Source organism: Ranitomeya variabilis, chromosome 5 (assembly GCF_051348905.1).
Source record: "Ranitomeya variabilis isolate aRanVar5 chromosome 5, aRanVar5.hap1, whole genome shotgun sequence".
NCBI lineage: Eukaryota > Metazoa > Chordata > Amphibia > Anura > Dendrobatidae > Ranitomeya > Ranitomeya variabilis.
In genome coordinates, this window is record NC_135236.1 from 410127994 (window position 1) to 410141108 (window position 13115).

Consider the following 13115-nt stretch of genomic DNA (forward strand, 5'->3'; position numbering starts at 1 on the left):
ACTCCTCCACTCACCACCAAGCTGCCTGCCCGTCTATCCATGTAACCGCTGTAAAACTGCAATGAGCCTATTGTTTGTTATTTTAGGCCTTTGATAGCCTGTCTGCGGCCCCTACTTGCAATACTCCTCCACTGACCACAATGCTGCCTGGAGTGCCTGCCTGTGTATCCATGTAACCGATGTAAAACTGCCATGACTGCCTACTGTTTGTTATTTTAGGCCTTTGATAGCCTGTCTGCAGCCCCTACTTGCAATACTCCTCCACTGACCACACCAATGCTGCCCGTGTACCCCTGGAACCTATTTAAAAGTTCATAGAGCCTAGTTATATATTTTATTTACTATTAATAAGGCCATGATGGACTACGCTGTACCACGCTACAAGCTAACCAGTCGACACTTCTTTTGCGAGAAAAGCCATCCCAACCCTCCACCAGCATGTAGAAGACCGCATTGTCCATGCACTCTGGCAATCTGTGAGTACAAAGGTGCACCTGACAACAGACGCATGGACCTGTAGGCATGGCCACGGAAGATTACGTGTCCATTACGGCGCAATGGGTTAATGTGGTGGATGCATGGTCCACAGGGGACAGCCTACTAAGTCTGTCTGCAGTCCCTAATTCAAATTGTCCTCCACTGTCTAATCGGAGCTTCCACCTTCTGGCTTTCGGCCTATAGTATCAGAAATTAAACTGCATTTGGCCTTCAACTTTGGTTAGGGCCTACTAACGGCTTCTGCCCCTCCCTGGTGTTGCCCTCAACTAAATAAAGCTGAGCTTCAACCTTCTGCTCCAAATTACCATTTTAAAAAATGCAATAGGCTTTTCCGGCCTACTAAAGGTGTCTGTCTGTGTGCCCCTGCCTGGTGTTGCCCTCAACTAAATAAAGCTGAGCTTCAACCTTCTGCTCCAAATTACCATTTTAAAAAATGCAATAGGCTTTTCCGGCCTACTAAAGGTGTCTGTCTGTGTGCCCCTGCCTGGTGTTGTCCTCAACTAAATAAAGCTGAGCTTCAACCTTCTGCTCCAAATTACCATTTTAAAAAATGCAATAGGCTTTTCCGGCCTACTAAAGGTGTCTGTCTGTGTGCCCCTGCCTGGTGTTGTCCTCAACTAAATAAAGCTGAGCTTCAACCTTCTGCTCCAAATTACCATTTTAAAAAATGCAATAGGCTTTTCCGGCCTACTAAAGGTGTCTGTCTGTGTGCCCCTGCCTGGTGTTGTCCTCAACTAAATAAAGCTGAGCTTCAACCTTCCGGCTCTCATTAAGTGGTTTTAAAAAAAAAAAATGGTGGTTAGGGCCTACTAACGGCTTCTGCCCCTCCCTGGTGTTGCCCTCAACTAAATAAAGCTGAGCTTCAACCTTCTGCTCCAAATTACCATTTTAAAAAATGCAATAGGCTTTTCCGGCCTACTAAAGGTGTCTGTCTGTCTGTGTGCCCCTGCCTGGTGTTGTCCTCAACTAAATAAAGCTGAGCTTCAACCTTCTGCTCCAAATTACCATTTTAAAAAATGCAATAGGCTTTTCCGGCCTACTAAAGGTGTCTGTCTGTGTGCCCCTGCCTGGTGTTGTCCTCAACTAAATAAAGCTGAGCTTCAACCTTCCGGCTCTCATTAAGTGGTTTTAAAAAAAAAAAATGGTGGTTAGGGCCTACTAACGGCTTCTGCCCCTCCCTGGTGTTGCCCTCAACTAAATAAAGCTGAGCTTCAACCTTCTGCTCCAAATTACCATTTTAAAAAATGCAATAGGCTTTTCCGGCCTACTAAAGGTGTCTGTCTGTGTGCCCCTGCCTGGTGTTGTCCTCAACTAAATAAAGCTGAGCTTCAACCTTCTGCTCCAAATTACCATTTTAAAAAATGCAATAGGCTTTTCCGGCCTACTAAAGGTGTCTGTCTGTGTGCCCCTGCCTGGTGTTGTCCTCAACTAAATAAAGCTGAGCTTCAACCTTCCGGCTCTCATTAAGTGGTTTTAAAAAAAAAAAAAATGGTGGTTAGGGCCTACTAACGGCTTCTGCCCCTCCCTGGTGTTGCCCTCAACTAAATAAAGCTGAGCTTCAACCTTCTGCTCCAAATTACCATTTTAAAAAATGCAATAGGCTTTTCCGGCCTACTAAAGGTGTCTGTCTGTGTGCCCCTGCCTGGTGTTGTCCTCAACTAAATAAAGCTGAGCTTCAACCTTCTGCTCCAAATTACCATTTTAAAAAATGCAATAGGCTTTTCCGGCCTACTAAAGGTGTCTGTCTGTGTGCCCCTGCCTGGTGTTGTCCTCAACTAAATAAAGCTGAGCTTCAACCTTCTGCTCCAAATTACCATTTTAAAAAATGCAATAGGCTTTTCCGGCCTACTAAAGGTGTCTGTCTGTGTGCCCCTGCCTGGTGTTGTCCTCAACTAAATAAAGCTGAGCTTCAACCTTCTGCTCCAAATTACCATTTTAAAAAATGCAATAGGCTTTTCCGGCCTACTAAAGGTGTCTGTCTGTGTGCCCCTGCCTGGTGTTGTCCTCAACTAAATAAAGCTGAGCTTCAACCTTCCGGCTCTCATTAAGTGGTTTTTAAAAAAAAAAATGGTGGTTAGGGCCTACTAACGGCTTCTGCCCCTCCCTGGTGTTGCCCTCAACTAAATAAAGCTGAGCTTCAACCTTCTGCTCCAAATTACCATTTTAAAAAATGCAATAGGCTTTTCCGGCCTACTAAAGGTGTCTGTCTGTGTGCCCCTGCCTGGTGTTGTCCTCAACTAAATAAAGCTGAGCTTCAACCTTCTGCTCCAAATTACCATTTTAAAAAATGCAATAGGCTTTTCCGGCCTACTAAAGGTGTCTGTCTGTGTGCCCCTGCCTGGTGTTGTCCTCAACTAAATAAAGCTGAGCTTCAACCTTCTGCTCCAAATTACCATTTTAAAAAATGCAATAGGCTTTTCCGGCCTACTAAAGGTGTCTGTCTGTGTGCCCCTGCCTGGTGTTGTCCTCAACTAAATAAAGCTGAGCTTCAACCTTCCGGCTCTCATTAAGTGGTTTTTAAAAAAAAAAAATGGTGGTTAGGGCCTACTAACGGCTTCTGCCCCTCCCTGGTGTTGCCCTCAACTAAATAAAGCTGAGCTTCAACCTTCTGCTCCAAATTACCATTTTAAAAAATGCAATAGGCTTTTCCGGCCTACTAAAGGTGTCTGTCTGTGTGCCCCTGCCTGGTGTTGTCCTCAACTAAATAAAGCTGAGCTTCAACCTTCTGCTCCAAATTACCATTTTAAAAAATGCAATAGGCTTTTCCGGCCTACTAAAGGTGTCTGTCTGTGTGCCCCTGCCTGGTGTTGTCCTCAACTAAATAAAGCTGAGCTTCAACCTTCTGCTCCAAATTACCATTTTAAAAAATGCAATAGGCTTTTCCGGCCTACTAAAGGTGTCTGTCTGTGTGCCCCTGCCTGGTGTTGTCCTCAACTAAATAAAGCTGAGCTTCAACCTTCCGGCTCTCATTAAGTGGTTTTAAAAAAAAAAAATGGTGGTTAGGGCCTACTAACGGCTTCTGCCCCTCCCTGGTGTTGCCCTCAACTAAATAAAGCTGAGCTTCAACCTTCTGCTCCAAATTACCATTTTAAAAAATGCAATAGGCTTTTCCGGCCTACTAAAGGTGTCTGTCTGTGTGCCCCTGCCTGGTGTTGTCCTCAACTAAATAAAGCTGAGCTTCAACCTTCTGCTCCAAATTACCATTTTAAAAAATGCAATAGGCTTTTCCAGCCTACTAAAGGTGTCTGTCTGTGTGCCCCTGCCTGGTGTTGTCCTCAACTAAATAAAGCTGAGCTTCAACCTTCCGGCTCTCATTAAGTGGTTTTAAAAAAAAAAAAATGGTGGTTAGGGCCTACTAATGGCTTCTGCCCCTCCCTGGTGTTGCCCTCAACTAAATAAAGCTGAGCTTCAACCTTCTGCTCCAAATTACCATTTTAAAAAATGCAATAGGCTTTTCCGGCCTACTAAAGGTGTCTGTCTGTGTGCCCCTGCCTGGTGTTGTCCTCAACTAAATAAAGCTGAGCTTCAACCTTCTGCTCCAAATTACCATTTTAAAAAATGCAATAGGCTTTTCCGGCCTACTAAAGGTGTCTGTCTGTGTGCCCCTGCCTGGTGTTGTCCTCAACTAAATAAAGCTGAGCTTCAACCTTCTGCTCCAAATTACCATTTTAAAAAATGCAATAGGCTTTTCCGGCCTACTAAAGGTGTCTGTCTGTGTGCCCCTGCCTGGTGTTGTCCTCAACTAAATAAAGCTGAGCTTCAACCTTCCGGCTCTCATTAAGTGGTTTAAAAAAAAAAAATGGTGGTTAGGGCCTACTAACGGCTTCTGCCCCTCCCTGGTGTTGCCCTCAACTAAATAAAGCTGAGCTTCAACCTTCTGCTCCAAATTACCATTTTAAAAAATGCAATAGGCTTTTCCGGCCTACTAAAGGTGTCTGTCTGTGTGCCCCTGCCTGGTGTTGTCCTCAACTAAATAAAGCTGAGCTTCAACCTTCTGCTCCAAATTACCATTTTAAAAAATGCAATAGGCTTTTCCGGCCTACTAAAGGTGTCTGCCCCTCCCTGGTGTTGTCCTCAACTGAACAAAGCTGAGCTTCCACATTCTGGCTTTCGCCCTATACTATCAGATATTAAACTGCATTTGGCCTACTAGTGTGGTTAGGCCCTTGAAACAGTGTCTGCTGCTCTTGGGTTTGCTACTCCACTGAACAAAGCAATGCCGCCTGTTTAGTCCTGTTACCAATTTTGAACTGCATTTAGCCTACTTTATTCTTTGGCCCTATATCTGTTTCCTCCTCATCCTGCCCATTGCCCAGCCACTGCTAAATGAGTCTGCCGGTACATTGACCTAGACCACTACATTCCCCTTGTACTCTACACAGCCAGAATCTGACCCTGCTGAAAGTAAGGTTCCCCTTCCCGCATGTTATACCACCTTACACAGGGACAAAGAGGAAGGTGCAGATGAAAGTGCAGGTTCCTTCATCAGGTGGGGGGGCATACTCGTTGGCGACGTCACTGGCACAGGGCCCCTCAGAGTACGCAAAAGTGTCGCTGCTGGTGGGAGGCGCCCCCGCCATGCAAACACACCGCCGTACTTTGAGGGGCCCTGTGCCAGTGGCAATGCGAACGAGTGGGCCCCCCCCTGCTTGCTCAGGATCACAGCACTTGCAACGTTTAAATACTTACCTTTCCCTGCAACACCGCCGTGACGTAGTCCGCATTTCCTGGGCCCACGAAAAACTTGAGCCAGCCCTACTCCCCCCACAACTTTCCCCCAATTCCCTATGCCCAACTATTATTATACAGTTAATTAAGATTGGCAAGCTTCAGAAACAAGAATGGATGTTTTTGGCATTAAAATGGGCACTGTAGGTGTTTTCCTGGCCTCCACTCACTGCCGACTATGCTTCCCCATTGACTTGCATTGGGTTTCGTGTTTCGGTCGATCCCCGACTTTTAGCGATAATCGGCCGACTGCACTCGACTCGACTCTGGACAAAATCGGGTTTCCCAAAACCCTACTCGATCTTAAAAAAATGGAAGTCGCTCAACCCTAGTGGTGACCATGGCGGCGATTTTGAACTCAGCCATTTTGGATACAACTTTATTTTTTTCAATGGGAAGAGGGTCATGTGACATCAAGCTTATTGAGAATTTAACAAGAATAACAATGGTGTGCTTGGTTTTAAGGTGCCTTTATTCTTTTATGAGTTATTTACAAGTTTATGACCACTTATAAAATGTGTTCAAAGTGCTGCCCATTGTCTTGGATTGTCAATCCAACCCTCTTCATGTAGGAATGCTCGGACCCAACACCCATAATGTGGCGGAGCACCATCTTGCTGGAAAAACTCAGGGAACGTGCCATCTTCAGTGCATAACTGAACAGTTTCCTAGAAAGTGGATTGGTCATCGTGGGCCAGTTGAATGGCCACCAAGGTCTCCAGATCTGACCCCCTTAGACTTATTTTTGGGGTCATCTGAAAACAATTGTGTTTGCTGTGAAGATACGAGATGTGCAGCATCTGAAATAACAGACACTGGAAGCCTGTGCTAGCATTTCTTCTGCGGTGTTGCTATCAGTGTGTCAAGAGTGGGAGAAGAGGGTTGCTTTGACAATCCAACACAATGGGCAGCACTTTGAACACATTTTATATGTGGTGATAAACTTGTAAATAACTCATGAAAGAATAAAGTTACCTTAAAACCAAGCACACGTTTTTCTTGGGAAATTCTCAATAAGTTTGATGTGTCACATGACCCTCTTTCCATTGAAAAAAAAGTTGGATCCAAAATGGCCGACTTCAAAATGGCCACCATGGTCACCACCCATCTTGAAAATTTCCCCCCCCCTCCCATATACTAATGTGCCACAAACAGGAAGTTGATATCACCAACCATTCCAATTTTATTTAGGTGTATCCATATAAATGGCCCACCCTGTAGTTTCACAACAGCAAGTCACAGACAAGCTGCACAAAAGTTTTCCGTTTCATGACTTGTCAGACCCCATCCTTAATTGAATTCAGGTTTTTGTTTCAGCCCCATTGATGTAAGTGTAGAAAATCCAGTCCCAAGCCATGTTTGGTTTTACAAACATTTGTGATAAATGAGCTTGTTTAAATGATTAACTAAATTCAAGCTTTGCACTACAATATGTCACCACCATTTAAACAATCCACTTTGTGGAATATTTGGAAAGGAAGATATTTGACAATCAACTGTAGCATCATAGAAAAGTGAAAGTGTTTAGAAACCACCAAGTAAACTTGGACATACTGCATAAATCCCCCGCTGACTCAATAACGGCAGAATTCCAAAACTCCTCGATCATTAATATCAGCACAAAACTATGGTGGGGAGCTTCATGGTTTGGGTTTTCATGGCAGAGAAAATGCATGCAAGCTATAAGCACAAAGCCAAGTGTAGGATTGAGTGGTATAAAGCATGCTTCCATTGGACTCTGAAGAAGTGGAAACATTCTGTGGAGTGACGAATCGCGGTACTCTGATTGAATAATCTGGATTTGGTAAATACCAAGAAAACATTAACAGACTACATTTTGCCAACTGTAAGGTTTGGCACAGGAGGGAACATGTGGTGGGGTTGACTTTCAGGGGTTGGCCTATGGGCCTTAATTTCAGTGAAGGGAAAGTTTAAGGGTATGTGCACACGTAGAATGATCCTCTGCGGATTTTTCCGCAGCGGATTTGATAAATCCGCAGGGCAAAAACTGCGCGTTTTTCCTGCAGATTTTTGTGCGGATTCCACTGCGGTTTTACACCTGCGGTTTTCTATTATGGAGCAGCTGTAAAACCGCTGCGGATTCCGCACAAAGAATTGACATGCTGCGTTTCCGCGTGTTTTTTTCCGCAGCATGTGCACTGCGGATTGTGTTTCCCATAGGTCTACATTGTACTGTAAATGCATGGGAAACTGCTGCGGACCCGCAGCTGCAGAAAGGTAAGGTAACTCTGATAGGGACAGTCCTACACGGTCTAATATTAAAACCTTACCATGTGTCAATGTTGACCTCAGTGTGAATAAGAGCAGACAAAAGGACTGGGCCCAACCAGTGAAACACCAGACTGGGGAAGCCTTATAAATAGTCTCTAGCTCAGAAACAGGGAGGCCACACCTCGGCTTGCACAGAATGCAACAATACAGAGAAAAAAAACAACACAAAAATTGAGCTTAACTTGAGTTTGTACACATGCAGAGGTTAAACGTTAGTGATGAGCGAATATACTCGTTACTCGAGATTTCTCGAGCACGCTCGGGGGTCCTCAGAGTATTTTTTAGTGCTCGGAGATTTAGTTTTTCTTGCCGCAGCTGAGTGATTTACATCTGTTAGCCAGAATAAGTACATGTGGGGGTTGCCTGGTTGCTAGGGAATCCCCACATGTCACACAAAATACTTAATAAGTAACATTTCCCACATGTCTACTTTACATCAGCACAATTTTGGAACCAAAATGTTTTTTGTTAGGGAGTTATAAGGGTTAAAAGTTGGCCAGCAATTTCTCATTTTTACAACACCATTTTTTTTTTTTTTTTTTTAGGGACCACATCTCATTTGAAGTCATTTTGAGGGGTCTATATGATAGAAAATAACCAAGTGTGACACCATTCTAAAAACTGCACCCCTCAAGGTGCTCAAAACCACATTCATATACCTGATTCATGGTGTCTGTCGGCCAGGAGACGCCAGCGCACGCGCACACCTAGTGCTAGCGGTCATGTGATCGCAGCACAGATGCAACCTCCAGCGCACGCGCTAGTAGCACCAAGCCAAACGTCATCGCCAGAGCCATCAAGTACACAGGGCGACCACGTGAGCAGCAAGGAGGCGTTGGAGCGAGTAAACGCCCACACCCCATGACAACCCACATGACGCGCTGGACCTGTGCTCACGGGGAGGACGCGGACCCAGCCAATACCATGGCAACCAAACCATGCACAGATATAGGACCGATCCCTATGTGGCAATTTGGCAAACAAGGATACACAGGAGGGAATAAAAACGAAACACTATAAGAAAGAGAAAAAAAAGAGGAAAAAATCCTCCATGGCCTCCAGATGTCCCTGGATGTCAAATCCCAAATATGCTGTAAAAAAAGAAAAAGAAAAATTATATTAGCACATATATAAAAATACACAGATATAGACAGCCTATAGAGGCAAAGGGAATCAGGACATGCATATGTGAAGATTATACTCAATATTTAACCCCTTTGGCTGTAGAGTCTCCAACATGGAGATCCACCTTAATGCCTTTTGTTTTAATCTCTGTATCCTATCACCCCCTCTCCTCAATACAGGGACCCCATCGATAACCCTAAACCTCAATTGGTTGGAGTGCCTACACTCACTGAAACGTTTCGGAATCGGTAAGTCAAGTAATTTAGTTCTTATAGTACTCTTGTGTTTGCTAATGCGTGCTCTAACCTCCATAGTGGTCTCACCCACATACATGAGTCCACACGGACACAATATCAAATAGATCACAAATTTGGAGGAGCACGTGTAGCGTTCTTTAATCATAAATTTTTTTCCAGTCCGAGGATGGTTGACGCTATCGCCCTTTAGCATATTGCCACAACATAAGACAGGGAAAGTTGCCCATCCTAGGTGGACACAGAGTCCTTTGGAGGGCAACTTTGCCTGTACCCACATCAGATTTCACCAATCTGTCCTTTAAATTCCGTCCCCGTCTATATGAAAGGATAGGGCGTGAGCAAAAATCCTGAACATGAGGCATACCTTTGTTCAGTATCCCCCAGTGTCTATTCAAAATATTTGCAATACCGTTGCTAGCTGGACAGTATGTTGAAACAAAAGGTACACGTTTCTGTTTAACCTTACCTCTATATAAATCGACTTCAGATAGATTGGTTACCTTGTCCATATGGCCAATCACTTTCCTCTTAGGGTAGCCTCTATGGACAAATTTATTGCACATTTCCTCCAATCTTTTATCACATACTTCATTATCAGAAACAATCCTTCGTACACGAACTAGCTGATTCCAAGGGAGTGAATCGATCATCCTTCTCGGATGATAACTGTCATAGCATAGGAGACTATTTCTGTCAGTCACTTTCGTGAACAAGTCAGTACATAAACTATCACCCTGTTTGTAAACCACGGTATCCAAGAATTGTAAATTATCCACCGAATACGTCATAGTAAAATTTCAGCTCTGGATGTACATTATTCAATTCAATCAAAAAGTCAGAGAGCTCCTCACTGGTCCCTTCCCATATACAAAAGATGTCGTCGATATAGCGCCACCAGGCCCGGACATGGTGCCAGAAGTTGGAACTGTACACATGTTGGTCCTCGAGTACCGCCATATAGATGTTAGCATAAGTGGGGGCCACATTGGATCCCATGGCGGTACCCCGTAACTGCTGGTAGTAATCATCCCCAAAGAGGAAAAAATTCCTCCTGAGGATGAACTCCAGCAGTGTGAGGACCAACTGTGCACAATCTGGAGCCACGTCCAAGCCCGACAGCGCCACACCGACGGCATGCAAACCCCTTTCGTGCTCGATAGACGTATACAATGACACAACATCAAAGGATACCAGAATAGTAGAGGTACTTACTCGAATATCACCAAGTTTACCCAAAAAATCATTTGTATCTCTGATATAGGATCGAGCGGAGGTAGCAAAACAACGTAAGATTTTATCAAGAAAAATTGCCACCTTATTGCACATAGACCCCTCCCTGACACAATAGGGCGCCCGAGGGGATTAAATAGATCTATGTATTTTAGGGAGGGTATATAGGACCAGGGTAATTGGCGCATCAACAAATAGAAACTCAGACAGCTTCTGATCGATGAGTCCATTATTAAGGGAGTCCTCGATCAGAAGCTGTAAATCCCTTTGAAAGCAAGGAGTAGGATCACATTTCAATTTCTTATAAACTGCAGTATCTGCCAGTTGTTCCAGAATCTCCGCCTTAATTTAACTGTGTCCATGATCACCACCGCACCGCCTTTATCGGCCGGCTTTATTGTAATTTCGGTGTTGCCCGATAACCGATCAAGGGCCTGTCTCTCGACACTGGACAGATTATTATATCCAGCACTACGGAATCCATCCTTCAATATAATATCCCTCTCCACTAGTTCGATATAAGACTCAACAAAATGATTTTTAACAGGGGGTTGAAAGGAGCCTCTGTTGAAAAAACCCGCCCCTTTCAGGGTAAACCCACCCATATCCTCCCTTGTGAGTTCATCAAAATTATGATGTGTCTCAGAAGTATGAAGTTAACCGTAGTCTTCTGAAAAATGCATATAGATCACATTCAATCTGGAACCTTGATCAGAGTGCTGCTGGTTGATTGCCTTGTACACCCTTAACCCTAATCACAACCCTATTCCCAACCGTAAATGTAATCCAAACCCTAACTTTAGCCCCAACCCTAACTGTAGCCTAACCCTAGCCCCAACCCTAGCCCTAATGGGAAAATGGAAATAAATACATTTTTTTAATTTTTTAATTTTCCCCTAAGGGGGTGATGAAGGGGGTTTGATTTACTTTTATAGCAGGTTTTTTAGGGGATTTTTATGATTGGCAGCCGTCACACACTGAAAGACGCTTTTTATTGCAACAAATATTTTTTGCGTTACCATATTTTGAGAGCTATACTTTTTCCACATTTTGGTCCACAGAGTCATGCCAGGTCTTGTTTTTTGCGGGACGAGTTGACGTTTTTATTGGTAACATTTGTGGGCACATGACATTTTGTGATCGCTTTTTATTCGGATTTTTGTGAGGCAGAATTACCAAAAACCAGCTATTCATGAATTTCTTTTGGGGGAGGGGGCGTTTATACCGTTCTGCGTTTGGTAAAATGGATAAAGCAATTTTATTCTTCGGGTCAGTACGATTACAGCGATACCTCATTTATATCATTTTTTGTTTTGGCGCTTTTATACGATAAAAACTTTTATAGAAAAAATAATTATTTTTCCATCGCTTTATTCTGAGGACTAACTTTTTTATTTTTTCGCTGATGATGCTGTGTGATGGCTCGTTTTTTTACGGGACAAGATGACGTTTTCAGCGGTGCAATGGTTATTTATATCCATCTTTTTGATCGCGTGTTATTCCACTTTTTGTTTGGCGGTATGATAATAAAGCGTTGTTTTTTGCCTTTTTTTATGGTGTTCACTGAAGGGGTTAATTAGTGGGAGAGTTTTATAGGTCGGGTCGTTACGGACGCGGCAATACTAAATATGTGTACTTTTATTGTTTTTTTCATTTAGCTAAAGGAATGTATTTATGGGAACAATATATATATTTTTTTAGGATTTTTTTTTTTTTTTTTTACACATGTGAATATATATATTTTTTTTTACACTTTAACACTGCCCCAGGGGGGGCATCATGTTATAGTGCAAGATCGCTGATCTGACACTTTGCTGTGCACTGTGTCAGATCAGCGATCTGACGTGCACAGCTCCAGGCTTCCCGGCGCCTGCTCTGAGCAGGCGCTGGTAAGCCACTTCCCTGCAGGACCCGGATGCAGCCCCGCGGCCATTTTAGATCCGGTACCTGCAGGAAGGAGGAGGTAGGAGACCCTCGGAGCAACATGATCACATCGCGTTGCTCCAGGGGTCTCAGGGAAACACACAGGGAGCCCCCTCCCTGCGCGATGCTTCCCTATACCGCAGGAACACTGCGATCATGTTTGATTGCAGTGTGCCTTGGGTAATGTGCCGGGGGCGGTCCGTGACCGCTCCTGGCACATAGTGCCGGATGTCAGCTGCGATAGCTGACACCCGGCTGCGCTCCCCGCGTGAGCGCGGCCGATCGCATATGACGTACTATCCCGTCGGAGGTCATACGGGCCCACCCCACCTCGACGGGATAGTACGTCATATGTCAGAAAGGGGTTAAAACCTACAAGAGAAAAAAATTAAGCAAAAACTGATGTAACTAAGTAAAAAAGCAAAAGTGCATTTAAATAGCAGGGTTTTTACTGATACTTTTTTTTGATTAAAAAAATAGCACAAAAGCCATCCCACCGCATCAAGGTAACTCTGATAGGGACAGTCCTACACTGTCTAATATTAAAACCTTACCATGAGTCAATGTTGACCTCAGTGTGAATAAGGGCAGACAAAAGGACTGGGCCCAACCAGTGAAACACCAGACTGGGGAAGCCTTATATATAGTCTCTAGCTCAGAAACAGGGAGGCCACACCCCGGCTTGCACAGAATGCAACAATACAGAGAAAAAAAAAATCACAAAAATTGAGCTTAACTTGAGTTGGTACACATGCAGAGGTTAAACATATGTTCACATTGGCCACAAAACATTAAAACCTACAATTTGTGTTTTTTTCTCTGTATTGTTGCATTCTGTGCAAGCCGGGGTGTGGCCTCCCTGTTTCTGAGCTAGAGACTATATATAAGGCTTCCCCATGAATACCCAAGGTCCTGCAGTGCCTGCACAAGAGGAAAGACATCGCAAATAAAAAAATTATACTACATTTCTAATTGGAGGTTTTTGCTAATAAAATTTTACCTACTACATATTGGGATAGGATCTTGGAGATGGGAATACCCCTATAAGCGCTCAGTCGAATG